The following is a 17,347-nucleotide window of genomic DNA, read 5'->3' on the forward strand; positions in this document are numbered from 1 at the left end:
TCATTATCATCACAGAAACACAACTAAACGTGTGCAGCAATTCAGTAAACAGACAGCTAAGTCACCTGCCATGGGTATTTCAAACAACCGCTGGCAACAATATACTGGGCGCATACTCCGTATTAACTGAGCTGCTGTAGGACAGGGCACCCTCCTTCTTTTGATGGCTCGGGAGACACCCAAAAGGCAGAAGAACGGAGGGACTTGGTACCGGGACAGGTATTTGGGGGGGTAGGGGGGGGATCAGGAATGTCTCCAAGGTGTAACAGTGCTGCTCAGTTCATCAACACTTGAGGTTGGGCTACTGGGCAGGGACTAAGTTTTTATACCAACATCCGTGAGACACAGACAGACCTAGACCACAGACCTTTCCCCAGCCTTACTTCAACATAGGCCCTACTTCAGTCTCACTCAAGAGGACAAGGTTCTTTGGGTAAATCCGCTATCTTTTATTAGACCAACTCAAATAGTTGAAAAAATTATTCTTTGCAAGCTTTCAGGTACAAATACCTTTTGTCGGGCTGAGAAAGCATCTGTAGATGGCCCATGCTCTTCCCGGATGGAGCAGTAAAGCCATCAGAGGCCAGTACAGATGCAAATAGCCCTGTCTGCTTATATTCTTATACCAATATGGCTACAACCTACACCTGTGATCACTCAGGAGGACTCGCTCGCCTTCCCCATCTAGCTTGTGGCCTTTCCCCCCTGAGCATTGCCATACCTAGACCCCAGGCAAACCTTTACTATCAGGCCCCACTTCGCCAGAGATCATGAAAATAATAATCAGAAAAGTCATAGATTCATAGATGCTAGGGTCAGAAGAGACCTCAACAGATCGTCGAGTCTGACCCCCTGATGAGGCAGGGAAGAGCGTTGGGGTCAGATGACCCCAGCCAAATGCCCATCCAGCCTTCTCTTACAGACCCCCAAGAACGGCAGTCTTTAGCACATCAGTGGCATCGATGTCTTTAAATACTTTGTCCTCAATTGATTACACTGCCAGTCCTGTATATGCACAATATTAGAACTTTTTTTTTTTACAATTGTAATTTTATTTTTTTCATTTTTGGGCCCCCTTTCTGTCCGGGCCCAGTTCGCCCATGCCTGTGTCCGGGTCTGCCCCTAAGCAGAGCTGTGCTTTGGGGAGCTGTGGCGGCGCTGCTGGGTGCAGAGTGCCGGAGGGGCGCACACTTGAGACACAGCCCTGGATGGCCAGACTGGTCTATGCCTGCCTCCCGCAGCCCAAAGGGCTCCAGGCAGGCATCTGACCCATCGGACCAAGCCGCCGCCTCCCCGCTGGCCTTCGGGTGGGCTCTTGGGCCTGGCACCCAGGGCCAAGGGGCAGCAGAGGCTGTCCCTGCGCTCTCCCAGCCGCACGGTCGCTGCTCTGGAAACCCCCTGCGCAGGGTCCCCGCCTCCACTGGCTGCTGGCAGCAGCCCCGGAGCCGCAGCGCTGCCACCGGGGAGAGAGGTAATAAATAACCCAGGGAGAGAGGAGCGGAGCCCGGCGGGCGGCGCAGACTCTGACCTGACAAATACCCGCTGGAAAATCATCACCTCCCACCCCCTGGAGCCAGCCCCAGCCCTGGCCCCAGACAGGGGGGGAAGGATGCGCAAACAAGGCTGCCCAGGCACTGGGGTGCACAGGAGCCAGCCAGCCCCGCCAGGCGCCTGCCGCCTCTGCCCCAGCCAGCTGCCCTGAGGAGGAGGAGGATGGGCTCTGGCTCCCCAGAGTACAGGGAGGATGGCGGGGAGGCAGGGGTAGGGGAGCCAGGCAGCTGGCAGGGAAGAGGCGAGAGGAACCAGAACTCGTGGCAGAGGTGATGTCTTTTATTGAACCAAGTAGACATTTGCAAACAAAAAATGTCTTGATTTGCAAGCTTTCGGGGACGAGGGAGAAATTTGAGAGAGACGAAGACAGGCTGCGTGAAAGCAGGGCATGCAGCGGCAAAGGAAAGCACAAGGCAGCGAGGCACAGGAAAGAGTGGAGGAAGGGGCAAGATGAGGACAAGGGAGAGATGAGAGCGGGTCCAGCATTTTTGGCCCATGGAAGCAGGTACCTGGGAGCCCGAGCTTGTTGAGGCCACGGCCCCCCAGACGCCCCTTGTGCAGGGATTTCCCCCATCTCTCACGCAGGTCTCTTTGTAGGGTGACTCCCCCCTACACACATGCTCTCCCCCACAGTGCACGCACTTTTCCTGCTGGCCTTTCTCAGCCCTGCTCTGGCTCTTCCAGGCAGGGGTAAGTTTGCTGAGTTTATCTTCTGTGTTAGCCTTGCAGCAGATGCAAGAAGTTACACAGCTTGGCCAACCTTGCCAGCCTCTCAAGCAGCTGGGGAGAACAGGGGGCCAGGTTTTTCCAAAAGCCTTTGAACCGGCCCAATTCCCAATAAGCGTAGGTCCCAACATGCTGATATCCTTTAAAACTACCTATGCTACTGGTAGCTACCCTACCCCGCCATGCCTTTCTAACCCTCCCCAGGGGAACAGCTCCCCAATCTTCCTGGGGGACACTGAGAGAAAGAAAGAGGGGTAAGAGGAGAGAGGAGAAAGGTTTTTTTTCTTTTCTGCTCTGTGCAATAAAGTGTGATTATAAAGAATATAACACAGAATAAAGCTTGTGTTCCGATTGGTGGAAAGCCTGTTGTTAACCATCAGGGAACTATTTATTCTCCAGCTCTGCCGATGCTCCGTGGTCAATAATGATAAAGGAAAAAAAAAAAGGTTGAGGCCATTATAAAGAAGCGATTGCATTATGGAGAAGTGGCGGCGGCAGCCCCTTCAGAATCTATGATTCCCTGAGGTCACGTCTGGTATGTTCAGAGCACTGGCCACTGTCGGTATTTACCCTGCATCATTAACTCACCAACCAGTTTTGGCTTGCCAGAAATGACTGATTTCTCCAGCCTGATGGCAATCATCATTCGGGAGACAGAGCAGCGCGTTCCTGCTGCTGAACCAGCGCGGGTGATATTTAATAAATAAATAAAATGGCCGGATGGTTGACTAGCTCCTCAGGAAGGGGGGGGGGGAAGCATGTCTCTATTTATTGTGATTGAATATTTGCTGCTCCCTAACTTGGCCTCTTATTCACGTGCTTAGACGCACACTTGCCCTTAACCTTTCTCTAAACTGAGGTAGCATTGTAGAGCCCCAATCCTCACGGTGCTAGGCGCTGTACCAACACATGACAACTGGACAGTCCCTGCACACAATCCACAGACCTCATTGCTTATGCAGAACAAGCTTATGCACCACTGAGTTCTGCCATTAAGCTATCATGGGATCTAGATTCGACCTACACAGATTTAGGGATGTTCGGTCTGTTCATCACAAATACAGTGAATGCAGGGATGCGGCCTGCCCCTTTCCCCATGGCAAACCACATGCTATAGCCCCCAGCCCAGACAGAAACTAGTTGTAGTTTTAAAGGTTTTAATTAATCCTGGGATCACTACTGCCATCCTCATTTCCTGAACTGCTGCAGTGGTCAGTTCTATCAGTGGGATTTCATGGGCTGTCCAGCACCCCCCTCTCTCATTTAAGCTCAAGTCTTTCATGGAGGCAACAAGAAATGATGGCTAAAGATGGGGTTTCCTACATCACCATCACTTAAATCATGTCCAATAAAGGGTGGAGGTTGGGGTTTTTTTGTTTTGCTGGGGTGTTTTTTTTTTTAAATGGTTGTCACGGGTTTCCTGGAACACATGTAAACACACACATATAGCCCTGACCCTCTTTTGCCATGAAAAACATACCACCTCTGAGAAATTCACACTCTTTACCACTTCCTGTAGGCAGAGAAAAGCCCAAGATGTGCATGCAGTGGAGGGATAAGTGAGGAAGAAGAGTGCAGGACACAGGTGGATGTGTAATTGCAGCTATGCAGGGCTGGGGGGGACTCTGGGCCTTCTCCAGCTCAGCTTGTAGACCACACCACTACGTGGACTGGATCCCAGGGAAAAGGAAACATGGGCTTACAGGAAAGAAGGCCCTGCTTTCCAAAACGTAACTGCATCATTTTCTCAGGGGAAAGCTCTCACATGTTAATAATACACCATTTCCCCCAAAATAGACAAGACCTTTGGGGCTTTGAAGAGCAAAGCTCATCATGTGTCAGGTGTGGGGGATGTTCCTAAGTCACTTGGATGCTCTAAGCGATCTCCCTCTGGGAGCCTGCCTTCCAACCCTACCCTGACAGGTAAATTCCTTCTTTTAGTTGCCAGACTAGGGGAACGAAGTCCAACAGAAATGCAACCTGAAGGATGCTGCACCCCTTTACCATGGCAGGGTCCCTAAGCAAAGCAGCACATTTAATAAAGCAAAGATCCGGCTTTATTAAAAATGACCAGACGGCACTCATTTCTTCTTTCAGGTGCATATTGAAGCTTTACCAGTGGCTTAAAATGCATAATTTGATCGACCTTGCCATGGAAATGCACATTCCCGAATGGTAACGCCACCTCCCTGATGTTTTGATCCATGAAAATATGCACAAAATGCCGAGTTGTTTGACGAGCAGAAGCCAAATGGGGCTGATGCTATTCAGCAGCCTGCAAAAGTTCTTCTCTGACCTGCTGTAAGGGCAATCTCTAATTTAATCTCTTTTAAGGAGGCTGGGTACAGAACAGGAAAGGGCAGAGACATGCCAGTCCTGTTCTACCTCGAGAGACAAGCATCTCCCATTGACATTGCTAGCAGCTACTCATCTCCTTGCAAGAGAGCCAGGCCCCAGGACCTAGTCATTCCAGGGTAAGTCAGGGCTGGTACAAGTCAATTCAGACTCCCCTCTGAAGCTAGCAGAGGGAGCTTCTTATTTCTTTGAGTAAGTTAGCCTCACTGCATGGGGAGAAAGCTGCATCTCCCTCCCTGTGCTGTCTCTCTGTCAGGTAATGCCTTGTGTAAGCTCTTTTGGGGGCTGGGGTATAAATCATCATAAACTCGTGGCATGGCATATAAATCATAATAAAGAATAATGATATGTAATAAGGATGAATAATATTAAGAGAGGAAATGTGTGCAAGAGATGGGGAAAGCATGTGAGCGAGTGCGAACGCAAGAGCACGCACACATACAAAGTGAGAGAAAGGAGGGAGAGAGAAAACACGATGGTGCTGTACATCAAAGTGGATTTTTTTCCCCAAAAAATGTTTGATTGTCAACACCTTGGCTCCTTCTCCCCCTACCCTGCTGCAGCATAGACAGAAGATAAAACATGTGCAGGTATTATGCTACTCAGGGTCGTGAACTGACACTGCAGTCAGAGTTTAAAAATACCTGGCTCCCACAGCTACTGTGACCGTCTGTACGTGAAGCCTTTCCGTAGGCTTGTGTTGCATTTTGTTGTATGAACAAATCATGGAACAGGTGTTAAGCTGGCCACGTTACAGCCAGCCCTTTCTACTGCCACCTCTAAAGCAAGCCGGCGCACTGCCCGTGCTCAGGAGAGGCTACCGGTGCCTAACAATAAAAGCTGATCTCCTCTAGGGAACATGCCAGCAGGGACCATCGGCGGCTGCACTGCTTTGCTGTCAGGGTACAGACAGACCTCTGGAAGGCCCCAGACTTAACTCAAGCTGCATGAGATTTCCAGCTACTGCACTTTGCTGGGTTTTCAGGGCTCTTGGCAAAAGGGAAACTTTGAAAGATGTTGCCTGGATATTTCTGAAGTTCCACTCCTTTGCCCATGAGACAGGAAAGTTGGAGAAGAGAGAGGCAAGAGTTGGAAAACAACCTCCCCCCCCATGGTATTTGCTGCACAGGACCACAAGGGATAAGAAAAATTTAGAGTCCAGCAGCATAACGCTCCTCTCTTGGTTACATACAATGCATTCATATATTAGGGACAGGAATGGAAGAGGGGGTGCAGGTGCGATAGATAGATAAATTCATTCTTGTTTTCCTGCAGAGACCTTCTCACCCCACATGTCTGAAGTACCTAGTACATTGTCAGTACTATATGAAAGAGTTAGAGACAGACAGAAGGGTAAACAGACAGGCAGAAGGACAGTAGTATTAGGCAGTTGATAGCATGCAGAGTTAGATGCACTCCCCAAATCCCAGGATTTATTAAACATGGCTCTGCAGCTACCACTTCTAAAGCAATAAAGCTCAAAGTGTTAAAGGAGCAGGTTCCTCTTTTTATCGCCTTTGTTCTATGGGTCCTTTTTAATCTGGAGCTGTCTAAGTGTGGGAGAGGACTGTGCTGATGATCTACTATCTGGCAAGACAAGAGTTTATGTGCTCGGGATTTTTCTGCTCTTTTATCACACCCACCACCTCAGCATGAAAAGTAACAAAGCCAGACAGCTTCTCAGAAAAGGGGAATCCTTTGCCCTCATGCCCAGCCCAGCCCCTGACATGCCCAGGAACTATGCATTACGTCTCAAGGTTTTTTTCCACTGTGCTTCCTTTAAAACAGCACTGCAAACCTGGGGTGGGTAGAACTAGTTTGGCAAAAGTCTCGAAAAGTCTGTAATTGAAGAAGCACGGACAAGCCTCGTAAAATGTAGGAGAAGTCTGACACGAGACGAGAACGCTGAAGTTTCCGTGCCACACACAGCCAAGACACCGGGCCACACCTGTTGGCGTCTGCCAACACACCCTGTGAGCAGGGGAAAACAGCACCACTGGAGCTCGCGGTGCTTGTTTCGCCTCCATGTGGAAGAGGTTCCAGTGCTGCCATGGGCTTGGAGGCAGGTATTGCAATTTTAACATGAGTTTTGTGCAGGTAAAATGTGCCAGGGTAATAGCAAAGGAGACCAGGGTCTGCATAAGCCACCAAACAAGAACAAGTCAGATGGCAGCAGGACAAGCTTTCCCCCAACACCGCTAGGGGCAGAGGGGAGCTCACACCATCAATCAACCCCACCAGACCTTGGGCCCTCTGACAAGACTGCTGGTAAAGGGGCCGAGTAGTACTAACTGCAGTGCCAGGGGTTGTGATGCAGACAGCCCCCCGCTGGAGACTGGATCCAGGCACTAACACTCCTGTGTATGGAAGTGTTTGTTGATTCACACACCCCTGAGCAGGGAAATATAAATATATGTAAGGCAGCATCCAGAAAGAGCCTCGAATCAGGGGTAGAAGCTGAGATCAGGCTTAGAAGGCAAGCTGTCATTAACAGTGTAGACAGCACCCCCCAAAACAGCTATGATATCCCACCCCTCGCCTACACCGAGGTTCTGAATTCCTAGCTCCTTAACCAGTTATCTTACCAATTTTCTGTGAACTAACCAGTTAGCTCAGCTGATTTGCCATGGGCAGCTTGGCTACCCAGTAACCCATGGGTAGCTGGATGGCCAACTTACCTGAATAACTGTGGGTAGCTGGGTGGGCTAGTGTATTCTATCTACATATATATGCCAGGGCCACTAATTAGGATACAAAATGATTCATAGGCTGAACTACACAATTATAATTCAGCAACACAGCGCCTTAGATTTCCCAGTTATAGGGAACTTGGCAAGAATGTCAGTAGCAGGGTAGAGTAGTTAGTTTATCCAGCTACCAAATGTGTATTTAAATTGCAGGTAATCTGCCCTGAAATCCAAGAGGAAATATATTTACTATTCTGTTAATAATGATAATATTAGAAATAAGACTGGTTTTAATAGCATGCCAAGTTTGATGCACTCCCCAAATCCCAGGATTTATTAGTTTCAAGGCTCTGTTTTTATTTGTTTCTCTGTCTCTCTGTTCCTCCCCCCCAACCTGTTTTGAATTTTTAATGTTCACTGTTTCTAATGTCAGCTGTTTTTCTTGTGTTGTTTTTTTTGACATAACTTCATATCGTTCTATCCTTTTGTTGTTGCCATTCCCCATCCTTGTTAGTGGCTCCACTCCCCTAATGAAGCTCGTCTCCTGCCAGGATAATAAAAAGAACATAGATCCAGGGCTGGAGAGAACAAGTGGGAGTGTGCACACATCTGATTAGGAATATGGGTGCTGGAGACATAAGTGCATTAACAGCTGGCTCCTCAGGGTCTTCCCATGTGTACGTCCCCTACAGATCTTTGCAATAGTATATATACGCCACACCCAATGTTGGAAAGGGGTAAACACGTGAGGGAGACCTGTTTTTCAGCAGCCAGGTCAGATGAGGGATCAAGACTCAAAGCAGAGCTGTGAATGCTCAACCCGCTCTAACCTTTTCGGCGGCCTTTTCATTGGTTCATTGTGGGAAGCTGCTAGTTGACTCCCTGTACCACAGTCGTCTTCATTCTTTTTCTGTTCCCCACTATAAACTCTTTGCAAAGGAGAAGACATTGGATTCCTGGTGTCCACAAAGGGTGCACAGGGGAAAGTCAAGAACAAAAGCTAAAAGATCTGTTGCCTCTAGTACAGCTCCTCCCAGGGTTGGGCTTCCAACAGTAGCAGCCTGCTAGGGACACATGCATGCTGCGGTCTACTTTTATGCAGCTACAGCAATTGGTAGCCTGTCCCAAAGCAGCAGCCCCCACTGGGCTCTAATACCTCTGGCATGAGCATCACTTCCGCATGTTCTTTCAGAGGAGTCCATAGCCCCACAGGATCGCAGCCACTTATCTGGAAAAACGTCAACAATATATCTTTATTTGTCCCCCACCTTAAAAGCAATAAACTTTGCACTTTTACCATGATTTTCCTCCAAAGCGCTCTAATTAATGCATAAGCCCTTTTTAATTAAGACTCACAATACTCCAGTGAGGGAGGATGGGGAATATGATTATGCATGTCTTCTGGATGGATAAAATGAGGAACAGAAACACTAAGTGAATTGCCTAAGGCCACAGAACAATACAGTGGCAGAAATGGGGAAAGCGTGCAGATGCCCCGATACCCCAGGCCCTGCTCTTTCACACTTGTCCTCCCCCCTGTCAATGTGCTCCGAAGACACTTAATATACAAGATCCCTGCAGCTACCGCTATTCATCGGAGAATGCTCTAAAGCTCTGCGGGAGGCTCCCCGCTGTGGGTCAATGTTAATTAGCCCAGACACTCCAAAAAATCTACCAGGTCTTGGAAAGAGGCAGCGCAAACCAGAGCCTCTGAAAAAGCAGCCACCGCTCACATTCATCCTCCATTCTGTATCCCTGGCTGGCATCGAGTGCCAGGAACATTATTCTCTTGTTTCCACTGCGGTGCTTCAAACAGATGCTTTTCAGTGTCGAAGGCGCGGTGTGTGTACACTCTGCCTGCTGCTGGTGAGATGCATGCAGCCAACTCCCCCCCACAAGTTATTGGGAATCAGGCTTGGTTGCTTCACTTGAAAGCTTCAGATTTCTAGCCTAGCCAGTCCTGGGATGTGGCCACGCTATTAGTCTCAGGCTTATTCCCAGGAAAGTTTCTATCTCTGGCCCTTGGAAGCAACATTACCCAAAATGCCTATGTGACCTCAGAGCCTAAGCCTCAGGCGCTGGGTAAGGGTTTAGACTCCTAGGCGTCTAAGTCACTTCTGAAAGTGGAACGGCAGCTCCGTTAAGTTCCCCAGCCACTACGCAGTATAAAGCTCCCAACACAGGCAGAGTTTTAGTCCCTTTCCTTATCTAGGAAAACAGATTAAAAGCAACTCAACTCAAAACGCATCTCTCACAGCCTCTGTAGGTCCTCTCTGAAAGCCTCTTTCTGACAAAACCTCTATCCCTGTAGGTATCTCCTACCAAACTTCCTGCCAAGCTGGTACAGAGAGCCCCTTATAAGTCCTACTCCTGCATCTTCTTTTCTATTTGCTTTCTCCTGTATGCCCCCAGACCAGTGCCCTATTATGGGCTCCTAAGTCACTTAGGTCCTTTTAAAAATCTCACATTGGGCACCTATTGGCTTAAGAGCCATGCTCCAGAACAAGCCAGAGACCATTTTACTGCACACAATTAGATGCCAAGGGGCCTTGGCAAACAGCGCTGCATAGAAGGACCTGGCTTGAATACCTGCACTGAGATTTTTAGCATCCAAAATGCAACAGTGTGACGCATCATTGCTCCACACCTCTGACGTTTCATGGGGTTTCGGCTCCTGTGGAATCTGTGTCAGTCTACAGCTAGACCTACTAGCTGTGCAGAGCTGGCTTAGCAGTACCAGATACTGTAACCTGCTAGGAAATCACCACCTGTTCCTTCCTGTTAGTCCCACTCCATCACCCTTGAGCTGGAGCCAAAGGTGTTGCCCTGGGTTGATGCGCTAGATTCAAAGCTGGTTATAAGTCTCTGGTGAAAACAAATCTGGCCCGTCCCTCACAGGTTTTTATCAGCTTCCCCAAAGTGTAGCACTCTCTGGCATGTGACATCTGCTCAAAAAAGACCATAACTCTGGTTTCCAAGGGGCAGTGGGTTAGCTATTGCAGGGCCCAGGGCAGAAAAAGCAGGACATCCTGCATATCAGGACTGAGGGTCATTAGCAAATCAGTATAGCTAGTACCTGAAGCAGGTGGCCCATGCCCTGCCCCAATTCTGCATAGCATTCTCTCTTCCTTGCCTTCACAACCAAAAGTTCAGAAGCAAATCATCGTTTTATATCTCCTCTCCCCCAAAGGTGGAATTCAGAGACAAATCCCAGGAGGAAGTTGCAAAATGTGGATGCAACAACTGTCTGCAAATTAGTGGACTATCCCAACCAGCAGTGCCATCCAAAATCATTAACCGTCAAAACAGAACAGAATGAAAGATAGTGAACGCACAGTGGAATTGTGCTTTTAAGCAAAAAAGTGTGTGGGTGTGTCTAAAGACACCACAGTGATCAGGACACAGATACGCAGCTAGCTTAGAGATAACCAGGCTCTGGAATGATGACTGCCATTTCCACAGAAGACAGGACATAGTTCTGTAAAGTGCGACAGGTGTTGTTAGAGCAGAGTGATCAGCTATTTCTACAGCCTGTTTCAATAAATGGGGCATCCAAGCCCGAGGATGGAGGTTAGCCTGCCGCCTTAATTTGTTCAGAACTGTCATGGGTCCTCTTCAGTGATAGTGAACACAAGCAAGTTACTTGCCTGGCTAATGGGGAACCAGGAGACTGAGAAGAAAGCTGCTTGCTGAACAGACTGCCCTTCTCACTACGGACACCCCCCACACCCACCCTGTGCCATTGTGGTGCAGTGAGTAGAGCTTTCTCAAGAGGAGGACAGGCAGGAAGGCTCTGGTAACTTAGCTGGGCAGAAGAAAAAGCAAAAGCCCTACCCCCAAGCTGAGTACTGACCCTGCCCTGAAGTCCACTAAGGACTTTGGCAACTGTTACTATTCTCATAGCTCTGCCCTGAATGGACAAGGAGACCACAGTGTTAAGATCTCAAAGAAACAATGGACACACAGACAGTGCTATGACTGCACATTTACTGAAAGACAGGGCCCTACAAATGGCGTTTCTCATTGCTTTGCACAGATCTGGAACCCATAGGAGATGCAAACCAGCCCTGCCAGGAGCACCCTCTGCTTGGACAGCCACTGAGAGATTGTCTTGCAGCTTCATAAGCTGCTGAGCAGAGCATCCCAGTCGTCTAGGCTTTTAATGCTGAGGAGGTGCAGGCTGCACAGTATTAATATGCAAAGTGTGCCTGCCTTCCCAATTAAATGGAAAATGCTATGATTAAAACCAGTCAGAAGATATTAGATGGATAGTGCTGATCTACGGGCTTTATATCCTACGTAGAGAAGCCCCACAGGAGTGCTGATGGAGTACATGCCGGGGAGATTACCAGGGACGGGAACAGCAAGCGCTTGGAGAAGCTGGAGGGGGAGCAAATGAGGAAGCAATTTACAGAATGATTCAATTAACGCATTGCCTCATCCTGATGTCTGAGCCCTCTGGGCCACACAAATCTGGGGGCTTACAGGAGCCAAAGGATGGCAAACCATGGTGAGGGGAGAAGGAACAGAAGAACATGGGAGCCGAGTCCCAAGGCAGGCTGCAGGACAGGGCAGAGTTCACAGGAGACATGTCCCATTCTCCTCTTGCAACAGAGCCTCTGCATCCACCCTTGCTCTGCTCTCCTTTCACCTCAGTGAAACAGGGTGGGCTGGGGGGAGGAAAAGCAGCAACATAAGAAGCACTGCATAATTGGCAGCGAAACCCATGAAGACAAGAGGATGGAAGAGAAAGCATTAAGAGCTGATGGGATGGCCCATCCCTCTGCCTGGCTGCAAGGGGCTCACACCGAGTTACCCATGGGGCTTTCACCCTCCCTGCACCTCTGCCCAGGGCGGCGTAGTGACTTCTCCCCCACTTTCTCTTCCTTCCCGTCTCTGAACGCAGCACCCTGTCACTGACACACTCCGTGCCCGTGTTTCATGACTTGCATTTAATTAACAGTGATGGCAGAGTCAGGTATATTTATGGGGACTTCTAATCCTCACACTTACATTTCAGTTGCTATGGCTTTCTTTCCGGAGTTCACTCCTTCTTCCCCACCCCCACCACCTAACTTGCACCAGAATAAAAATCTAATAACTTCTGCTGTATAATTGGCTGTATATTTTAGAAGCCCGTCTATCCCCAGCACCCGGAGAGAGGAGCCCTTCAAGTAACTGCCGTAGGGACAGAAACTCCTGAAGGAGTGAGCCCCAAGTGCCACTCTTTCCCTCAAACGCTTCTCGTTAAATGGCAGGAGTCAGTAAGCCTGAATCCTAAGACGCCCTCAGCCCACAGCCAGCAAGGGTGCGAGGGTCTCAGGATGGTGCCGGCTTGCTGCTCATTGCTTCTGGGTCCAAAGCTGTCGTGCACTGTCACACATCACCCGTCAGCGTGGTCCCCGTCAGAGCTAGCCACCAGCCTGTATCGACTGTCTGTCCCGGGGTACAGCACAAATGAGGGGCACATGCCTGATGCGCATTAATAATGACGTGCCAATAACAAATTCAGACTTAATTGAATCCTCTTGTGGTAACACCCAGAAGTGAGGATCAAAAGACCCAGAAAAATCTCACAAGAGCCAGCTTGTTTTGCTTCTATATTATCTTCTCCTATGAAGTTACGGGCGTGATCTTTAGGTCCACTCATCCCTCTCCTTTTTTCTGGCTGCCTTCATCCACATGCCTCGTAGTGCTTTTCGAGCAGCAAAGTTCACGATCACCTGGCGGGCTAGAGAAGTGCTAATGGCCCAAATGAGACCCAGAGCATTTGTGGCTTGCCTAAAATTACAGGCCGAGCTGGGAACCCTCCCGGCTGCCTTGCCCCGGGTTCTGAGCCAGGAGACTTGATGCCCTCTCGACCCGACAGCTCACCCCTCTTCTTCACAACATAGCTAAGCCAGTGGGCAGCATGGGAGAGAAGTTATTCCAAAGCTGTCTGTCGTGGGTGTCCTACCCAACCTCTCCAGAGCTCTCTCTTCCCAGCACCAATGTTACATACATAGATACAGTGAAAGGACTAAGCACTAGCAGCCTTCCACATAATACCCCTGGTGCACAGCTATGAGTCAGTAAACTAAACCAGTTCTACCCAGCAAACATTTAGGGGTGACGGGGGAGCAATGGGTGGGGGGGCAAGAGCAGTGTTTGCTTTTCATTTCAAAGGGAGGTTTACATTTCTGTCCTTCTATAATTTCAACATTTCACCTAGGGCTAGATTCTGACCCTCTTACTCACATCGAGCATCTCACGCTATCGCTAACCCAAGTGAGGCAATGGTGTTATTCCACAAAAGTGGAGGTGCCTATATTTACTGCTCGACCTGCTCTGGGTACAGAGCCCGATGTTAAGATAGGTGCAAGATTTGCCCCTATCCAATAGACCATTAGTAGCACCAGAACAGGCAGGTGCAGAGCCCCTAGTTCAGCACTATCCATCTAATAAACTTCTGACTGGTTTTAAGCATAGCATTTTCCATTTAATTGGGAAGGCAGGCACACTTTGCATAACATGTCCTCTCCTCCTATCTGTGGTAACAGGCCCCCAAGGCAATGACATGTGTAGCAAAGTATGTCTTGGTTGTCAGAGACTACCTGTTATCAACCAAAAGCCTGTGTCACAGCAGCTTACTTTCCACACCATGAAAACCATCATATTTACCAACTCAGGTTGCATTCTCAGAAGACAGCCCAAGAGTAGCATGAGCAGTGAGACTGACTTACCCCCCTGGCGTCAGTCACAGCAGGCGAGGCCTAGGGGCCTAGGGGCACAGTGGTGGGGCAGCGCGTGAGGAAGCTTGCACGGCCTGTTGCTAGACCTGTTCTGGAGGGAAAGAGAAGAGCTCAGGTCAGCATATTGCAAGAGCACCAAATTAAATACCGTATGTGGGTTTTGTGCATTAATTAGGGAGGTTGTATCCAATAGCACAGCTGCAACTGTGCTATTATTATCCGTGCAAAGCTGCAACTGGAACTATCACATCATCATAAATATCCAGTGACCACAGATAATGCTAGCAGCTACAACTCATCCAGGGGACTTTCTTCCACCATGATCCGCAAAGGAAAAAGTCCCTGCTGGGATTCGGTTCTACCAGCAGTCACCCCTCAGCCCATCCACACGGCTGTCCTAGGGAATGGCCTTCGTGAAACCAAAGTTGCAGAGTATCCTTAAGCACAGTTAAAGATGCTCAGTACTTTGCGGGAACTTCTTTGTCCAGGGGCACTTGTCTTTATGCAAGGGATTCAATGCAATGGCCCAAACCAATGTCAAAAACTAAGCTGAGAAAGCTTTCCCTCTTATCCAACACCCCAACCCAAAGAAATCCCCCATTCTTCCCCACCCAAACGCTATCTGACAGACAGAGATCTGGACATACAAATATTTTATTTCCCTGCCTAGTTGCTTTAAATCACTACTTAAAGAAGAAAAGGACTTAGAAGAATGGCAGGGAACTAGCCTCCATAAAGCTGGGGGACAAGCGGTCCACAGAAGACACGAAGTCATGGCCGATGCTCCCCACCTAAGGCCACCGCGCCCCAGTGCTCTCATTTTTCCACCATTCTCCGTGGTGGCAGGAGCTAAGACCCCTTAATACAGAATCTCCAATGTCCTGTAAGTTTATGTCCAACATTAATGTTATTTAAACGTCACCTTATTTTTTCCCTTTCCTCTTCCATGAATTTCACTGCTGCGTTTCTCTTCCCCCCCCTTTTTTTTTAATGACAGTTTATTAAGAAAAGCTGACTGTACCTCCGCTCCGTCTGCTGGAACAGCGCTGGCGAATAAAAAACCCACCTCACAGGAGACAGTTTTATTCTGTTGATCGGAAGTCTGCCAGCCCAATTTATGATTGGACATAAGATCTCCAAATCTGAATTTATGTGTTGTAGTATAACGACAGGTCAATGAGATTAAAAGTATGTTCATGAGAGAGCTGTAAGGCAATTTGAGTTTCATGGTTCTGTGGTGATTGGGCATTCAGTCTAAGAAAACCTGCCTTAATAAAACACTTGCAGTCCCTGGGAACAATCTACACATTATTCATTATTGCAGCCTTGCTGTGGTCTCCTTCACAAACACCCCCTTGCCAATAAAAAAAAAAAAAAAAAAAGAAAGCGAGACAGACAGAAAGAGTCTCTCCCCCTCCTCCCCTATTCGGATGAAGCCATCAGGGAGATGGTGACGGTGATAATAAATGGGTTGAATTAACAAGAGAAACCCTTCTTTTTATTATCAAATGGTTCAGACAGCATAAATGGAAGGGGGGGGCAAGAAAAACGGGAATACCTAAATCTTGCAGTAATCACAGTCTGGTCAGGCAGGACTCCCCCCAGCAAGCAAAACTCACGGGATTAAACACAGAACAGCCGTTTTTCCTCAAAGAGTGAAATTCCCATTAAGCAAGGGGCTCTGTGCATTGTAGAAACCTCCCATCAGCCTTTAACGTGGGGTTTCACAAAGCTTCTCTAGCACTCTGTGTCATCTGAGACAGAGGAAACCCCCTTCCCCACTCCTTTTTATAAAGAGCGGCTCCAATACTTAGATATAGATCCGTATCCAAAAAGCATCAGCGTTTACAATACAAGGCTTCGGGATCATACCGGCCCATTAGGGAGACAGGGACCCTCACAAACACCGGATCCCGATTCAAACTCCTTACAGTTAGGAGGGTCCAAATCCAGGTATTAGGTTCAGCATGTTACAGCAGTAGGTTCCAACATGGAAGTTCAGATATGGATCCAAAACTACACTGGGCCTCACAGCTGTTTGCTTCCATAACTCCAGTTCTAGCTCATCTTGGTTTCCTAACAATGATCGAGGTTCACTTACAGTAGGAATCTTTACGCCCTGAAAAACACTGAACTGCAGGAACTTAGCACTAGTACGGGGTAGGGAGGAGTCACTTACACTTACAATATGTTGGTATAGCACGTCCGTGAGATCCCCAGGCATGCCATGGTACAAAGAATGAAGAGCTGGAATAGGCCTATTGGATCTGTCTAGGCATTTATAACCCCTTCATAGATTTCACAGACATTAGGGCTGGAAGGGACCTCAGAAGACCATCAAATCCAGCCCCCTGTCCTCACTGCAGCAGACTGCATCTCTCAGCAGTCTAGCCAAGTAACTGCAGGTGACAATTACTTCCAAAATGCCTATTTACAAGGGTCCTTGTATTAGTTTTGAAAACACAAAGAAAGAACCCATCATCAATCTCCAGGTCTCCCTCACTAGACAAACTAAACAAAGAAACATGAGCATCAGTTCAGTTGCATTCAAGAGAGTGGAGGTTTCACTGGATAAAGTAGGACTTCCTCCTTTTCAGGGCAGAGATCCCACCAGAACAGTCCTGGGCTTTCAGCACCATTAAGCCCAAACATGGCCTCCTGTCTTGCTTTGGCAGCAAACCCAACTTCCTAAAGCTAATCCAGTTTCAGATCTGCACGTAGCTCGCAACAAAACCGCACACAACAGGAGGGCATTTGCAGCCGTGTGAACAAACCCTCAAAAAAGTCATTCATTTTCCTCTTCCCTTTCACTACGTCGGCTTCCTGTCCAGTTCCTCCTTGCTCCACGGTCACAATGGGAGGATAGTGGTTCAGGGAAAGTTCAAGGGATTCAGTCGTCTGCCGGTGTCAGGCCTCATTTCCATTTGGGTGGTTCTCAGATGAACCCAACAAATCAAGACTCGAGGTTTCCCAGGACCCCGTTTGTGCCTCCTCCAGCTGGGCGGTAAAACAAAATAATGACCAGGAGCTTATGTTGGGCAACGCGTACCCAAGGATGCCCACGCAGTTAGAATAACGGGGTCTGAACAAGGAATGGGGCAGAAAACAAGATGGTGGAAAAACCTCCTCCGCAATTTTGCTTCGAGGATCACAATGTTGTGGCGCAGCTACTTCAGTTGATGTAAAACAGGCTTCCGACTCCGGGTTCCTGCAGGAACCCAGCACAGGTGCACCGAGCAGCGCTCAATCAAGGGGCCAGCAAATGTTTGCTGAACAAACCCATCTCCGATAGGCCAG

The 17,347-nt window shown here is 48.6% G+C and overlaps 1 long non-coding RNA gene across 1 annotated transcript in view; it reads right to left on the reverse strand.

The window, feature by feature from the left end:
- The window catches only part of LOC149854574 (uncharacterized), a 131,272-nt gene that overhangs the window by 16,129 nt on the left and 97,796 nt on the right, over positions 1-17,347 (reverse strand). Inside the window, exon 3 of the long non-coding RNA XR_016438644.1 lies at positions 14,042-14,141. This is a non-coding gene — a long non-coding RNA (uncharacterized LOC149854574). The remainder of the gene's footprint in view (positions 1-14,041; positions 14,142-17,347) is intronic.

The sequence above is a fragment of the Crocodylus siamensis genome, chromosome 12, assembly GCF_052110815.1.
Source record: "Crocodylus siamensis isolate JL-2025a chromosome 12, ASM5211081v1, whole genome shotgun sequence".
NCBI classification, from domain to species: Eukaryota; Metazoa; Chordata; order Crocodylia; family Crocodylidae; genus Crocodylus; species Crocodylus siamensis.